The sequence below is a fragment of the Lytechinus variegatus genome, chromosome 4 (genome assembly GCF_018143015.1).
Source record: "Lytechinus variegatus isolate NC3 chromosome 4, Lvar_3.0, whole genome shotgun sequence".
Lineage (NCBI taxonomy): Eukaryota > Metazoa > Echinodermata > Echinoidea > Temnopleuroida > Toxopneustidae > Lytechinus > Lytechinus variegatus.
The window spans coordinates 64,259,369-64,278,388 of NC_054743.1; positions in this window are offsets into that span (position 1 = coordinate 64,259,369).

The following is a 19,020-nucleotide window of genomic DNA, read 5'->3' on the forward strand; positions in this document are numbered from 1 at the left end:
CCGGGATTTATTTAGAGTGTACATGGGAAGGGGACGGGATAGGGTGATTGGGGCCTTGTTAATGAAGGAGACTGACACCATTAAGAATGCTTTCCATCAGAGGTTTAGAGGCGATATCCATCTTAGAGGAGGGGCAGGTGGGCAGATTGCACTCTTAAATCCACCTGATTGAGAGATGGGTCCAGGGTGAGGAAAGAATGGGTGGATGCAGATTCCAAAGGTACATGCATACATCTTTCCTGCTACAGGACTGGGTCCGTGTTTCTCAATTCCTTCCAGGTTACGTCAGGGATGTCTCTTATAGATGGAGGAGATGGGTGATAGTGGCCTGGTAGGGTGTTGCGTGGCTTGGTGACAGGGTGACTGGTGATGACTGGGTGATCTAGGTCCTGATGTCTTCCAGTGTGAACGGCATTTCTTGATGCAAGTGATGGTGTCTTTTCTTGTCTGTCGTATATGAACATGCCCTCTGCAGTGCGGACTGTCATGGACATAGGGTGTGCTTTGAAAATGAGAAGGTGTTTTCTGTGGCAATGATGTCGGGCGCGGGATGCCTGTTGCTTGCGGATGTGCTGTGGAAGTTGACCTTTAGAACAAAATGGTGTCTGTTATTGCTTTGTGACGGATGGCACTTGAGTTTTTGAAGTCGATGACATTTTGAAGGCATGGAATCCTGTGCAACTTGCATTAAATCCCGCTTCCTACTTTTCATCTCTTCTTTTATATTCTCCTCACCTATCACATTCACCTTTCCACTTCAATAATTTTCATACTTTCAGTTTCACTAAAAACTTCTTACATTAACAATGACTTTCTTTCCTCTCTCATCATTTTTTTTTTCCAGACTTATTCAATGTCTATAGAAGAAGGACGAGGAACTTGCACTCGACAATTCTTTTCCAAATTTGCATCTTGTAGAGTAATATCTGGAAATTTCTGGATGAAGTCTATGGATTTCATTGTTTTTATTCTTGCAATGAAGGAATGATCAAGTCTAACTTGAATTGTTATTTCAAAAGTAGGATCCAAGATCAATAATCAAGTAATATATGACTTAAACCTATGCTTCCATCAGAATGGCAGTTGATTACCACCCTTTATCACGTTTACCGAGTGATGTTCCGACAGTACAGTAGCAAAGAAATGACAAGAAGAAGAAGAACCGAACAAACAGCAAAAATGCAAGATATCGATGTAAAGAAGAACTAAAATAAGTATCAGAAGAAGAAATAATAAAGGATATGGAGATTAAAAAAGCAAAAGGAGAAGGAAAAGCAGAACAGACATGACAGAGGAGGAGAAGGAAGAAAGAGAAAAGGAAGAACAAGATTAAAAAGATGAAGAAGAAATGAAGAAGAAGGAAAAAGCAGAAGAAAATAAATGAAAACAATAACAAAAAGTGGTATATTATAATAAAAAAAAATCAAAAAGGAAAAGAAAAATTGGTCGAAAACAAAAATCAGATCAATTACGGAGTAGAAGACGGCGAAGAGGAAGAAAAAGGGGGAAAAGAAGAAAACGGAGAATAAGAGGAAGGAGACGAAAAAGAAGATGAAGAAAAGGAAAAGAAAAGAACAAGAAATAGAAGAACAAGAAAAGGGAGAAAGTTAAGGACGATGAAGATGACGAAGAAGAATATGAATAAAAGATTACAAAAAGGAGGAATATAAGGAGAATAAAGAAGGATAAGCAGGTTGAGAAGAAATAATTTCAATAATGATATGGAGAAGATGATAGGAATCGGAAAAGGGGGAAGAATCTACACCAACTACATGGTGGTGCTGGCAGCTCCTAACGTCAGGTTATTAGGCAAAGGACTTAAGTCGTATTTGAACATCGGACCTCAATTCACAGAAGAGATGATAACCTCCAGTCTGATCATCAACATCAAATAGCTCCGATAATAACATAGAATTACTTCTTTTGCAGTTATGCCCGCGTATTTTACATTATTTCAATTGATGATGGCAAGAACGTTTTAGAAAACATCAGCATCATTTTGATACCAGCTTAGGAGTACGGCGATACTGTGCGTGGTTGACGAGGGGCAACTCCGACTATACTGAAACATGGTAAACGGCGAGGGGTTATCGTTCGAAATACCCATGGTTGATCTCCTGTCCCTTTGACATTATATTCCTGACTGCGCTTTGCTACCGGCAGTAGATATTCTTGAGAGGTCATTTCCAACGTTCCCGACAGGAAGAGGATGGGCATTGATCTGTATTTTAATACCATAGGAGGTATGTTCTCATTAATATGAAGAAGAACTAAAAGTAAAAGAAGAAGAATAAGAAATACAGGATATGGAGATAAGAAGAAGAAAAAGAAGAACTAAGAGAAGATGAAGAAGGAGGCGGGAAAAAAGTATAGAAGAGGAGAAAGAAGAAGAAAAAGAAGAAGAAGAAGAAAAGGAAGAACAAAACAAAAAGCTATAAGAAGAAGAAAAGAAGTGGAAGGAAAAAGCAGAAGAAAATGAATGAGAGCAATAAGAAAAAGATGAATACTAAGGCAATGCAGTAGAAAGAGATGAAGAAAAAAAGAAACAGGAAAAGAAGAATTGGACGAAAACAAAAATCAAAACATTTACGAAGTAGAAGACGGCGAAAGGAAGAAAAGGAAGAATAGGAAGAAAAAGAGGGAGAAGACGAAAAGAAGAAAAGGAAGAAGAAAACAACAATAGGAAGAAGAAGAAAAGGGAGAAAATTAAGGACGATGAAGAAGATGGCGAAGAGCTTTGCTACCGGTAGCAGATTTGAAAGGTCATTTCCAAAGTTCCAGACAGGATGAGGATGGGCATTGATTTGTGTTGTAGTAACAGAGGAAGGGGAGGATGCTCTCATAAAATATGATAATGCGGCAGATGCCACCTAAGACTTAATGCTGTCTTGCAACAACTGTCACTTTTGATGGAAAACAACACAGTTTATTATTGATCATTCATCCTGTTACTACATTTGTCCTTATTCTATCAATAAGCCTACTCTTAGTAGAGGCCCTATTTAGACATTGCAATTCCTGATCTGCAAGACGAAATATTATTACACAACCAATATGATGAAAAAAGATATTCATTTACACGAATGCATTTACTTGGAAAAAAGAGTTGTTCGAGCAGCATTTGACGATGATCATAAAATGTTGACGGAAAAAGATGGAATATTTATAAGCATTGCTAGTTCAATGGCACATTATAACACGACTATCTTAAAGATTAGAAAGCAAGATGTTATTCAGGCTTGGAATATTCTTATATACCATCGTTTGGTATGTTTTGATATGAGGTCCATTTCACGGAAATCATAGATTCCTCACATATATACTGAATTATTTTGCTCATTTCTATGATTAACCTTGTTCCATCATTTCCCGTTTTCCTTTTTTTTTTGGTTGGGAGGGGACAAAGCCAGGGAAGCCACCAAGGAAACGCGAGTTTGAGGCGGGATGGGGGAGGTAAAATAGAATTCTGCCTCGCGTGATTCTTTTGTCATTCAGTGGCAGCGCCAGGGCGTTTTTCATGAAGGGGGAGTGGTAAACTAAATATCCCCTCATAAATGGGAATTTTTTCAGTTTCACACCACGGAATCCCATATTTCCTTTTATCCTCTTTTTCTCTTTTCTTACAAATTATTTTGAAAAGGTGTAGGAAAATCATCGCACGCGTTTCCATGTGGCAACACCCTTATGAAGTTATAGTCACACCAACGAGACTAACTCCTGACAGACCAAACCTATTAAGTTGTTTCCAATGCCTCACGATTGGTCAGTATAACCGGTTTCGTTGATGTGACTGTACCTTTAATGTTACATGTACATGCTAATATTTTCAAATTTCATTACACTCCTTTGAACAGGTAGGTCTAAAAGGACATTGGAACTTGGAGCTTCATCTTGTCTGTCAGTATTCCTTTCTCCATAATGACAGGCGGTTGAGTGCAAGTCTTGGTTGCCAAGACCTTTGATTAATCACCTACTCCATCACTCCTTGTACCCTTCATTACAATACACTTAACACCATGTTTTAAAGGTGGATTTCTTCCGTACTTTCAGCAAGCAGCACACATTCTTCACCGGGCATCATTGACACAGAATTTCATCTTTTCGTTTTCAAAGTGCACCTAGTGTCCATGGCAGCCCTTGCCGCAGAGGACATATTCATATACAGAAGACAAGGAAAGACTACATCACATGTATCAAGAAGTGCTGTACATACTGGCGGACGGAGGGGTCCAGATCACCCAGTTACCATCAGTCACTCTGTCACCTTGTTCACGCAACTCTCTATCCTGTCACTGAGCTCACCTTCCCCATTTACAGGAGTCGTTCTTGACGTTACCTGGAGGGAACTGGGAAGCGCCTTCTCAGTTCGAGTGGTGTGAAAGATGTGTGTTTGTGTCGGCGGTGTCTGTTTTCATCCATTCCCTCCTCACTCGAGGCCCATCTTTCAATCAGGTGCGATGAAAGAGTGCAATCTCTCCTCCTGCCCACCCCTAAGTTGGATGACCTTTGACCCGGGGTCTCATATACACACTCATAGGACAAAATATCACCTGTCAGTCCTGTAGTGTGTATGGGAATCTTGTTGGAATGGACTAACAACAAGTCCACCTTAAGCATAATCGCAATGGGTAAACCATCGTCCCAACCACATGGGATAAAGCATCCCATCACCTTACCCTTAAACTTTCTCATCATACAAAGGGTTGCCGGATGAGGCCAGATTGATGATTTGCCAATAATTGAAACGCCCAAGGGGAACTTAGTTCTCCAATTCTGATGAGAGACCCACATGTATCGTTGGACTGACAGATAGTTTTTCATCATTGGGGTGAACATAGGAACGCGAGTCAAGGATGACTCTGAGCGGAAAATAGTGGGAGCACCATCATTCTATTCTGATTCATTCCTCGGGAGGGTAACCCACCAGTTTGCCTTCATGAGTCTATTGGAATGCTTAGTTTGTTTGTCAAGTTGTCATCTATACGCACAATACCAGCTCACAGAATGGGCAGGATGAGTTCCATGCATAAGAACTGCTTAGCTGTTGACTGCCTTTGGGGGTAATCCTTTAAAGCAGTCAACAGCTTAGCAGTTCTCATGGATGGACCATGCCTTACCTATTTTGCGAACTGATATAGTGTTGATGGTGACAACTAGACATGCAAGCTTTGCATTCTTGTGAACTCATGAAGGCACACTGTTAGATTGTCCACTCTGGAAATGTTTTTGAGTACACTGATAATGCTCTTACTGTTTCCCACTCAAGAGTCATGCTTGACTCGGGTTCCTAAATGCATCATCACAGGATGAAATACTGTCTGTCAGTCCAACAGTGCATGTGGTTCTCTCATCGGAATCGACGATCTCGGTTCGCATTAGGCATTTCATAATGGGCCACATGTCAGTCTAGCCTCATTCGGTAAACCATCCTTATAGAGGAAACAACATCAGTTAAAAACCTGGATCTTTCCTTTAGTGGAAAACCGCTTTATCTAACTTCGAGAGCTCATAGGTACTCTCGCACGTTGACTGGTCAACCTCGACGCAATGTCGACACATAAAGGAAGTGGAGCTCTGGCCAAGTGTGAGAACAACTCAACTGCCAACTGCAATTGGGTAGTCGTATTTGCGTCGACCTCAAGGTAGTAGACGGTGGAGCTGTTCTGACACCTGGTCAAAGCTCCACTTACTTTGTATGTCGACATTTCGTCGAGGTTGACCAGTCAACATGCGAGAGTAGCTATGAGCTCATGAAGAGGGAATAATGGTTGCCTACCGAGGGAATGTTTTAGGGTCAACTATCGGTTTTTTCATCGTCCCGAAGGGTACAGCAGGCACTCTTGAATTGGGGTTTCTTTTACATCGTTGTAAGATATAATACCATCTTTCAGTCTAACGACGCGTATGGATACCCCTTACGAATGGACGAACATCAGTCCATCCTAAACATTGCCCTTTGTTGCTAAACCATCAAGCAAACCTTCTGCCATCATGGTGTTTTCGATTTGGTTAACTTGAACAAAGATCATTTCATCCCGGCTACAGTTGACTGTTTTAATGTCGATGACATTGGCCTGCAAGTTACGTGAAGCAGAGAACGAAAGAGCGCTGAACATTTACAAGAACTGCTTGCCATTTCACTACCTAGAGGACGAACTTTGTCTTCTCCGAGGCAAGTTGGTTGTCTCGGTAGTGGAGGAGGAAGTTGATCTTGCATTTGTTCAGTACTTAGATGTTATTTGCCTAACTTAAATTGTAGGACAATATCGTTGACAGCAAAGAGGTCAATTGCAGCCTGGTCGATGTCACGTCAACACAGTCGATGATTCTATTTCAACAACGAATATAACACCACCCACATAACATCAGTCCATCCTGTAGACTGCATTCAAACAGTGGACATAAACAAGTCCACATTGCATCAGTCCATCCTAATGACCTGCATTCCCACAGTGGAAATAACACCAGTCCACAGTGTATCAGTCCATCAAAATGAGTTGCGCTTTGACAGTGGACATAATACCAGTCCACAGGGCATCAGTCCATCCTAATGAGCTGCGCTTTGACAGTGGACATAATACCAGTCCACAGTGCATCAGTCCATCCTAATGAGCTGCGCTTTGAAAGTGGACATAATACCAGTCCACAGTGCATCAGTCCATCCTAATGAGCTGCGCTCCCACAGTGGACATAAAACCTGTCCACAGTGTATCAGTCCATCCTAATGAGCTGCGCTCCCACAGTGGACATAATACCAGTCCACAGGGCATCAGTACATCCTAATGAGCTGCGTTCCAACAGTGGACATAAAACCAGTCCACAGTGCATCAGTCCATCCTAATGAGCTGCGTTCCAACAGTGGACATAATACCAGTCCACAGGGCATCAGTCCATCCTAATGAGCTGCGTTCCAACAGTGGACATAATACCAGTCCACAGGGCATCAGTACATCCTAATGAGCTGCGTTCCAACAGTGGACATAAAACCAGTCCACAGGGCATCAGTCCATCCTAGTGAGCTGCATTCCCACAGTGGACATAATACCAGTCCACAGGGCATCAGTCCATCCTAATGAGCTGCACTCCCACAGTGGACATAATACCAGTCCACAGTGTATCAGTCCATCCTAATGAGCTGCACTCCCACAGTGGACATAATACCAGTCCACAGGGCATCAGTCCATCCTAATGAGCTGCGTTCCAAAATATAGTGGACATAAAACCAGTCTACAGTATATCAGTCCATCCTAATGAGTTGCGTTCCAACAGTGGACATAAAACCAGTCCACAGTGCATCAGTCCATCCTAATGACCTGCATTCCCACAGTGGAAATAACACCAGTCCACAGTGAATCAGTCCATCAAAATGGAGCTCATTAGCATGGACTGATGCTTCAGTTTATGCTAATGAGCTGCATTCCCACAGTGGAAATAATACCAATCCACAGTGTATCAGTCCATCAAAATGAGTTGCGCTTTGACAGTGGACATAATACCAGTCCACAGGGCATCAGTCCATCCTAATGAGCTGCGCTTTGACAGTGGACATAATACCAGTCCACAGGGCAATCAGTCCATCCTAATGAGCTGCGCTTTGAAAGTGGACATAATACCAGTCCACAGGGCATCAGTCCATCCTAATGAGCTGCATTCCCACAGTGGACATAATACCAGTCCACAGTGCATCAGTCCATCCTAATGAGCTGCGTTCCAACAGTGGACATAATACCAGTCCACAGTGCATCAGTCCATCCTAATGAGCTGCGTTCCCACAGTGGACATAATACCAGTCCACAGTGCATCAGTCCATCCTAATGAGCTGCGTTCCAACAGTGGACATAATACCAGTCCACAGTGCATCAGTCCATCCTAATGAGCTGCGTTCCAACAGTGGACATAATATTAGTCCACAGTGCCTCAGTCCATCCTAATGAGCTGCGCTCCCACAGTGGACATAATATTAGTCCACAGTGCATCAGTCCATCCTAATGAGCTGCGTTCCAACAGTGGACATAATACCAGTCCACAGTGCATCAGTCCATCCTAATGAGCTGCGTTCCCACAGTGGACATAATACCAGTCCACAGGGCATCAGTCAATCCCAGTAAGCTGCGCTTTGAAAGTGGACATAATACCAGTCCACAGGGCATCAGTACATCCTAATGAGCTGCGTTCCAACAGTGGACATAAAACCAGTCCACAGTGTATCAGTCCATCCTAATGAGCTGCGTTCCAACAGTGGACATAATACCAGTCCACAGTGCATCAGTCCATCCTAATGAGCTGCGTTCCAACAGTGGACATAAAACCAGTCCACAGGGCATCAGTCCATCTTAATGAGCTGCGTTCCAACAGTGGACATAATACCAGTCCACAGGGCATCAGTCCATCCTAATGAGCTGCGTTCCAACAGTGGACATAATACCAGTCCACAGGGCATCAGTCCATCCTAATGAGCTGCACTCCCACAGTGGACATAAAACCAGTCCACAGTGCATCAGTCAATCCTAATGAGCTGCGTTCCAACAGTGGACATAAAACCAGTCCACAGTGCCTCAGTACATCATAATGAGCTGCGCTTTGAAAGTGGACATAATACCAGTCCACAGGGCATCAGTCCATCCTAATGAGCTGCACTCCCACAGTGGACATAATACCAGTCCACAGGGCATCAGTCCATCCTAATGAGCTGCACTCCCACAGTGGACATAATACCAGTCCACAGGGCATCAGTCCATCCTAATGAGCTGCGCTCCCACAGTGGACATAAAACCAGTCCACAGTGCATCAGTCAATCCTAATGAGCTGCGTTCCAACAGTGGACATAAAACCAGTCCACAGTGCCTCAGTACATCATAATGAGCTGCGCTTTGACAGTGGACATAATACCAGTCCACAGGGCATCAGTCCATCCTAATGAGCTGCGTTCCAACAGTGGGCATAAAACCAGTCCACAGTGCATCAGTCCATCCTAATGAGCTGCGTTCCAACAGTGGGCATAATACCAGTCCACAGTGCATCAGTCCATCCTAATGAGCTGCGTTCCAACAGTGGGCATAAAACCAGTCCACAGTGCATCAGTCCATCCTAATGAGCTGCGTTCCAACAGTGGACATAAAACCAGTCCACAGGGCAATCAGTCCATCCTAATGAGCTGCGTTCCAACAGTGGGCATAAAACCAGTCCACAGTGCATCAGTCCATCCTAATGAGCTGCGTTCCAACAGTGGGCATAATACCAGTCCACAGGGCATCAGTCCATCCTAATGAGCTGCGTTCCAACAGTGGGCATAAAACCAGTCCACAGTGCATCAGTCCATCCTAATGAGCTGCGTTCCAACAGTGGACATAATACCAGTCCACAGGGCATCAGTCCATCCTAATGAGCTGCGTTCCAACAGTGGGCATAAAACCAGTCCACAGTGCATCAGTCCATCCTAATGAGCTGCGTTCCAACAGTGGACATAAAACCAGTCCACAGGGCATCAGTCCATCCTAATGAGCTGCGTTCCAACAGTGGGCATAAAACCAGTCCACAGTGCATCAGTCCATCCTAATGAGCTGCGTTCCAACAGTGGACATAATACCAGTCCACAGGGCATCAGTCCATCCTGATGAGCTGCGCTTTGACAGTGGACATAATACCAGTCCACAGGGCAATCAGTCCATCCTAATGAGCTGCGTTCCAACAGTGGACATAATACCAGTCCACAGTGCATCAGTCCATCCTAATGAGCTGCGTTCCAACAGTGGACATAACACCAGTCCACAGTGCATCCGGCTATCGTAAAGAGCTGTGCTCCCACAGTGGACAAAATACCAGTCCACAAGCAATTGAGTCAAATAATTCACTCCCTGGACATACTATCAGTCCACCTCAATGGGCTAAATCATTCCATCACTGGGCATACTATCAGTCCACCCCCAAAAGCTAAATAATTCTAGCACTGGACATACTATCAGTCCACCTCAATTGGCTAAATTATTCCATCACTGGACATACTATCACTTCACCCCAAAAAGTTAAATAATTCTAGCACTGGACATACTATCAGTCCACCTCAATTGGGTAAATCATTCCATCACTGGAGTACTCTCAGTCCACTCCATTGAGCTAAATTATTCCACCACTGGACATACTATCAGTCCACCTCAATTTGCTAAATCATTCCATCACTGGACATTCTGTCAGTCCACCCCAAAAAGCAAAATAGTTATTCTAGCACTGGACATACTATCAGTCCACCTCAATTGGCTAAATTATTCCATCACTGGACATACTATCACTTCACCCCAAAAAGCTGAATAATTCTAGCACTGGACATACTATCAGTCCACCTCAATTGGCTAAATCATTCCATCACTGGACATGCTATCAGTTCACCCCAAAATGCTAAATAGTTATTCTAGCACTGGACATACTATCAGTCCACCTAAAATGGCTAAATCACTCCATCACTGGACATACTATCAGTCCACCCCAAAAAGCTAAATAATTCTAGCACTTGACATACTATTAGTCCACCTCAATTGGCTTTTCATTTCACCTCTGGACATACTATCAGTCCACCTCAATGAGCTAAATCATTCTATCACTGACATACTATCAGTCCATCTCAGTGAGGTCAATCATTCCATCAGTGGACATACTATCAGTCCACCTCAATTGGCTAAATCATTCTATCACTGGACAATACTATCAGTCCATCTCAGTGAGGTCAATTATTCCATCACTTGCCTAAATGAGGCCAATCATTCCATCAGTGGACATACTATCAGTCCACCTCAATTGGCTAAATCATTCTATCACTGGACAATACTATCAGTCCTTCCAATGAGCTAAATTATTCCATCACTGGACATACTATCAGTCCATCTCAGTGAGGTCAATCATTCCATCTCTGGATATACTATTAGTCCATCTCAGTGAGGTCAATCATTCCATCACTGGACATATTGTACTATCAGTCCACCCTGTGAGCTAAATCATTCCACCACTGGACATACTATTAGTCCACGTCAATGAGCTTAATCATTCCATCACTGGACACACTATCAGTCCATCTCAGTGAGGTCAATCATTTCATCAATGGATATACTATCAGTCCACCTCAATGACCTAAGTCATTCTATCACTGGACATACTATCAGTCCACCTCAGTGAGGTCAATCATTCCATCACTGGACATACCATTAGTCCACCCGTGGACCTACTATAGTCCACCTCAATGAGGTCAATCATTCCATCAGTGGACATACTAATAGTCCAGCACAATAAGCTTAAATAATTCGATAATAGCTAACATTGCTATATTGAATGATAACGTGGAATTATATCTTCCATATTCTTTTAAGTTTTTTGACTAAATGGATGACGGGATTCTCTGCTCGATTAAAAAATAAGGAAACAAAGAAATACTGGGAAAGTTTTCATACTAGCATTTTTAAGTATTCAATAATCATTAAATTAAAAACCAACTTATTTAATGGCAACCGATAAATAAATTCTTCATGAATACAATTAACACAACCTGAAATTCTCAACGACTCTGTACGTTTGAATATGTCTTTATGTCCCTGAGTATTGTTCTGCGTTATTGTCTTGTTGTTTTGTCTACTTTCAAATATTCATATGGTATCGTCCACCTTCAAACGATATGGTATTCAATTGACCCCCCCCAAAAAAAAAAAAAGAATAAATAAATAAATAGTGTTAATTTGGACCATATAATTTTGTGAACATATCATCTGATGCATCGCCTAGACAACATCGGATAAACAAAACAATTTTTTGCAAATCATAATTTCAAAGAAACTGTAATAACAAATCGTAACTTAAAAAAACCTAACAATATAACAGTGGCCGTCTGACTATAAAGCCTACAACTACGGTAGACTATAAAGGACAGCAAATACGACAAATGAGAAAATTTGTCTATCCCTAACAAAATTCGATAATACTTTTAACGATATGTATTTCACTTCTAATAGGCAAATTGTTTTTTTTAAGATACCCTTTAAAAAATCAAATCATAAAACGGGTGTTACAAGCAATCAAGGCTTTAATAAAGGTATCGAAATCCCTAAACTTACAGCGTCAACTTTCATTAAGATTGACGACTTTTACAATCATGTTTAGAAGGTAGATCAACCTGAACTTGATGATTAAAAAATGATAAAACCAAATTTAATGGATCCATACTTCGTCTTGCAATTTCTAACTCACAGTTTTTGCAGTCCGCTGCAGCTCAGTAAAATTTACACATCTTTTGGTCAACTTATTTTGGTGTACTGCAATAAGGGCCGAGTTTTTCATTAAAAAAAATTGGGTTGGGGCGAAAAATTTCTGTTGGGGTTGGGTTCAAATTGATCGGGAATTCTAAGCACATGCCTCGGGAATCAGAGAAAAGATCGTGTCCTTGCTAACATCACCTATGTCTCTGCTCAGTACAGGAAAGAAATTCTTGGTAGTCCTACCAGGGAGTTATCTCCTCAGTAATACCAGTTGGAGATAAGCACTTTAACACCATGGTGTCCCACTCACTGTTACATCAGATGGAAGAATGCGTGTAACACTTCATAACACCAGTGTTCAACACCCATTGCATTGTTCCATCAGTGGTCATAACACCTTGGGAACTGACACCATTGTTAACCCTGATAGCGTCCACGACTACATCAGGTGGAGACGTCACAAGGTCATCATATCAGACCACTCTGGGGAAGAGCACCATAAAACCATGGTGTCACTATCATGGCAGCACCCGGCAGCTACAGCAACACGTGTACTCCACCTAACACCAGTGCTCAACACCCGCTGTAAACCTGCAACGGTCTCCATTGCACCCTGAGAACTTGACGTCACAATGTCTGCCACAACTGCATCAGTGGCAACACTACTACGTCACCAGAGTGGCTCTGCTGACAACAACACCACAAGCAACCAAGTCGGCGTCGTCATGGATAGACTCTTTCCTCTCCATCACACACTTCTCATCATCTGCTGCTTTTCTCATTCTTGCTATCCACTTTCCCCGACTTCTTAAGTAAGCACGTCAAGTAACAGACAAATTAGCTTACTCGCATCCCTTTGTAGTAGAGGAATAACTTTGGAACTGCCAATCGTCACCTGCTCAACCATATGTCACCCATAAGGATTCCGTAGTTAAGAAGATTCACCAAGAAATTGAAACAAATAACATAACGAAGTGGCTGATAATCTACAGGAATATTGCTTCGAATTTCAGTGCAGAGTGCACCTCAGTACTCACAAATGAAATCATGACTCCAGAAGGAAAGCTATGACCATCTCATAGGTTTTAATTATGAAGTATAGAACATTTTATATTGATATTGAATTGACTTTAATCCCACGAAGGGAATGAGTGAGAAATTAACTTACGTTTTATTGAAATTCTATCTATTCATTAATACGACGAACCAGTGGCTTAAGAAAAACAGGGAATCTCTTCAATATCAACCAAAAACACACACAAAAAAACATATATTGGTATAACTAAATCACACTGTCGACAAAAATAAGGTAGACTTGGTTAAATTTCTGAGACCCCGGCGCAAGCAGTCTCTCCACATATTACACACTCATTCTAACAAGCAAACCCGGATCATCTAGAACTACCTCTAAAGAAATTCGATAGATTATTAATCAATTATTGATCAAGTATTGATGAAGTATTGATGAAGTATTGACGAAGTATTCATGAAGTATTGATGAAGTATTGATGAAGTATTGACGAAGTATTCATGAAGTATTGATGAAGTATTGATGAAGTATTGACGAAGTATTGATGAAGCATTTGAATTAGGATTACTACTATTTCTACTATAATCACTAAAAATATTATGTCGACAGATATCGTCTCAAGTTCCAATAAAATTATAAAAAACACGTTTCATTTCCACAATGTATCATTTCAAGTGTCAATGCGTTCCACATAAAAATTAGCAGTGAAGCAATCTACCTCCCCGTGTAAAACACAATATCTACATTTTGCACAAGTTGAGATATTAAGCATTTCATGGTTTTTTTTTCAAAGATGCGCAAAAGTATTTTATTTCTCAGTATACTTTTATTATCATATTGTAAAGTAAATTTGTGCCTAGTTCAGGCCCAATAACAAATATTCTTGTTGTTTTAAAAAGAAGAAAATGTAGATGTTTTGGGGAAAGTCAAAGCAAATGCTCGGTTCCCCCATAGAAAAACGCAGTATCTACTGAGGAAAGAGAACTTCATTCAGTTTTATACTCTCTTAATCATTCTATATTGCACCATTACCATAGAAGATCAATGTGTTATTCCAGGAAGAATAGTAGCTTAGAAACATAGAGGGCGCCCTCTATCAACGACAAAGTCCCTCAAAATGATCAAAAATTACTCGAAACATTCTTGTCAAGTTTTTAATTAACAATACTCCTTAGTTGTTGTGTTTGTTTATTTCAACTCTGAGATTGTACTTAGATTTTTATCTAGCCTTAAAACACTGGGGCAACCTCTACAAACTATGGTGCCCGGAAAATTTCAACTGTCATGAGACAATTTTCGTGAAGATTTGGTCTTTATCACAGAGGGCATTGGTTGTAGAGGGTGTCCATCAAGTTTCTGAGAATTCATTTGCTCTAGAATTACACATTGATACATTATTTATTGGAAATGAAGCAATATCGTTATGATGAAAATGAATTTAATTAATATTTTCTTCACCTGGAGATTTTTCCATGGGGAAACTGAACATTCCCTTTCAATCTACAATTATACATCAACTTTATCTAAAAATACAAAAAAACAACAACATTTGTTTGGGGTTTTGGGCCTGAAATAGGCAGACACATAATGTACAATTCTATTATAAAGGAATACTTGAGAAATGAAATAGTTTCGAGCGGCTTTGAAGGAATAAAATAAAAATTCTTAATAACTCAACTTGTGCGAACTGTAGATACTGCGTTTTTTGGCATGGGGAAACCCTAAGTTCAGTGTAGATATTTCGTTTTACAGATACTGAAAAGAAATTTTCCTAAAAGAAATATAGGAGATATAGATGTGTCATGTGAAAATGTGAGGGCTAACTAACTTGTTAACAACATTGAAAAAAAAATGTCTGATAGGGTGTGTGTGTGTGTGTGTGTGTGTGTGTCTGGGTGTGTGTGTGTGTGTAGTTATACATGTACAACAGCTTTGGGAACTCTTTTATTTAAATATTTTGTGACAGAAATGGATGTAGGTGTAGGTGGGTTTTGAACAATGGCGGCTTGTCATTGTTCAAAACCCACCTGCACCCGACAAAGGCCCTTAGAATTGGCATAGTGTCGAAAATCTGTCTATCTGACGGTCAATCGGATCGGGGTCGCCCTAGCCACTAACCCGTCTCTGTGGTCTAGTGGTTAAGGCACCGGCGTTCAAAGCTGGGGGCCCGGGTTCGATTCCCGGCAGAGACATTTTTTCGGCATCACCAATTTTTCCAAAGGGTAGATAGCTCTGGGGAACCTTGATTTAAGCTACGCCTACCATTGTTCTCTTCATCCATTTCTGTTACAATATATATAAACTCTTCAAAAATGTTTGGAAATCTGACTTTGATCGATTATACCTCCTCGGCTTTAGTAAATATAAATGTGTAATTGATACCAATAAGTAGATAATATATTTATCTTTAAAATGATACCCTACATGATATGATTATGGTTCACATGGAGGTGCCTTGAAATTTGGGGCAAGGTCGAAATAAAAAAGTTGCAAAAAACACATCACTGTTCTTTTTTTTCCGTGGTGATGAGCGAGTTTCTCAGCGGTTTCTTGTGTTTTCATGCACCTTATCATCAGCATTAACATGGAATCAAACACATCTCTTCACAACTAAACATATAACAAACAAACAAACATGCATGGGTATTTCAAACCACGACTCAAACTATGTTATCTCACAGAACCATCACTGCATAAGCCACAACAAAACATCAGAAATGAAGAAGCAGGGGCTTGATTTGAATGGAATTTCACACAGGCAAAATAATCTTGTCCTTCATTGACCCTTCATTACCACTTCTGCTCGTTTTGAAGCTTTTCAATTTAGATCCCATCCAACACTTTTGAATCCTGCTCTTTTCGTGATGGCATGATCATACCAAGTATGGTATCATATTAAAGAAAATTAAACGATCTTTGAATGATATCCAATTTGCATTGTGTAAAGTTCCTAGTTGGGAGGAATTGATGGCCAAACTCAGATTTCCAAACTTTTTTTTAGGGTTTTGTATATACACTTGTGCTCAAAAGTGAGTGAACCCCACCGAAAATGTACACAAAATGTACTCCTTCATGCGGAGTGTTGTACATATGTTTGAACCAGAAAATTAGCACTCGTAGTGCAGTCATTATTCAAGCACTGAAAGTGCTAAATTAGCACTTCATTTTTTACAGTGTACAGTGTAATTGTTTGACCTTTACACCCCTGCAGATATACAGGAAACATAAATAATGAAAGCATGGAGTAATTAAAGGAGCTTTTCACTAACATTGCAAATAAGAAGGGACGCATCAAAGTTGGCCTTTATTATAGTCAATGGCACTTTTTATACGTAATTTTTTTTACCTATACACCGCTATCGATACAGCAAACACAATGATTAGAGTTTGAAACCACTCGAGAAGCCTTACACTAGCATTATTTACAAGTAAGAATTGTCGCAGTAAATATGACCCTAGCCCCAGGCGCTGGTTTTGATATATAACTGTTTGTCCTATTAACCACTACAAATACACCAAACATAAATGATGAAAGCATGAAGCTAATAATAAAAAAAAGCCTTTGCCTTGTACTGACAATACGAGAAAGAATGGTGGTGGCAAATTTTCAACCTAGCCCCCTGGCGCTGTTTATTATATTTTTTACCTATAACAACGCAACAGTTACAAAGTCATGATAAATGAATGACGCTAATTTTAGTTGCATGAAAAAAACATGAACGAAATAAAGAAGGCTTACCCTGGCATTACAGGAAAGAATGGTAAAGGAAAATCGACCTTGTTCCTGGCGCCGTTTTTTTTTGTCTAATAAACCAATGGAGATACAGCAAACAATGATAAAAGCATGAAACAACCAAAGAATTTTACACTGGCAACGCAGGTTAAGGCTCGGTCCCACTGCACTTACGGATGCAGAGAGGTTGTAAAACGGAAAAGAATCTTGTCACCCGTTGGAAAACGTTATGTATCCGTTGTGTACTCTTTGCAACGGATGCATATGCGTATTCCAACGGATGGCAAGATTTTTCCGTTTTACATCCGCTTTGCATCCGCAAGTGTTGTGGGGCAGTGCCTTTAAAAGTAATTGTAACCCTAGCCCCTTGCGTTGTTTTTTCATCTATTCACCGCCACAGATACAGCAAACATATCACTGAAGTGAAAAAGCATCTAAATTAACCAAGGAGTTTTCAGACATGGAGAACCAACACTACGTTCCCTCTATAGCCAGTTTGATGCCGCAATGATAAAATGTGCTACACATGTGTTTCATTGCATATTTCTTGCACATTGTAGACAAAAGATTCCTGCCTAACTACAGACTTGCAAGCGAAAGGAAACATGCTTCTGTAATACTTTACGCTACTTATGAAACGGGCCCATATGAGCAGACACATTGCTCACCTTTACAGCAACGAAAGTCGTTCGTAAAGTCATTCGTATCTTACGGACAGCTTCATGAAACACCCCCAGGACACATTACGCCTTCGATATATATTTTGTCATGTGTTCAATATCTATGTTTGTGCTCAAATAAAAATGGAAATATCCCAGTTATCTTTTTTTCGCCACAAATCCTTTTTCAGTTTTTTCCATGAAACTGGCGGCATCACAGGTCGACACCAAAGGCTACATTTCACCTGTGTACTTCTTTTGAAATTCTTTGGAAATTGGTAGCTATTTGCATATTGCTGTCACTCCACCCCTTTTACCTCCATGAAGTCACTAAAGAAGCATGAACAACTAAAGAAGCAAAGAATGCATTCAAAACTATCGAATGGATGCTGCATAGGTCTATTGTTGATCTTTGAACCCATGGGCGGAAATCCCAGGGGGGGGGAACAGGGGGACATGTCCCCCTACTCAAAATAGTAGGGGGACACAATATCAAATGTCCCCCTACTATTTTTAGTCTTTTAAGCCCGGGCTTTTATGATGGTAAGAAGTATATCTTAGGACGAAAAGACCTTACTTTTTGGGATGATAACCTTTTTTTTGCTTGTCAAATTTATTTTCGTATAAATGACCTTTGTCCCCCCTACCTTTTGGGAGAGATTTTGGCCCCTGTTTGAACCTCGAGCAAAGAATAGAGAAACTTGAATAATGTCGCAGAAAAGAGTGACCCGGGCATCGTGAATGAAAATTAGACATGGAATATCGAAAGCTATAAAGAGGGTGTTATAGACGACGCTCACACCGTGTTCCGGAGGTCGTGCTGCATATGACTCAAGTACTCAACTCTCATCATAAGCAGGTATATTTTTTTTAAATTCAGTCATTTTTCTGTTTTCTAATTGATTCGTATTAGTGCTATATTTAATATTTCGATATATATATATACATACATTTGTTTTGTGTTGAGGATACTGGTGAATAATATTGGATATTAACTGGTTGAAGCTAGATCTTGTTGGAGATTCGTGTATATAATTTAGATGTTAAGTGAAAACGGCGCGACTGGCCCAGGCTCGACTTTTACGCGGTTGGGATTGCGTCCCCTCCAATTTCTCAGTTTTGTATAAATTTGTTTCAAATCTAACGCCTTTGAGGCAAAGACAAAATTAAGACCAATCACCTTTTCTATTTTATCTAAGTCCACATGCTCAAGCGAGCAAGCTACATTCTAAAGAATGTATTACACACTAGCGTACCTATGGGGGGGCAGGGGGCAGACTGCCCCCCCCCCCTCCACAAGTCACAAGCAAAATAAGGAAGCAAAAAAAGGAAACAAAAAAGATAAAAAGGAAAAGGGAAAGAGAG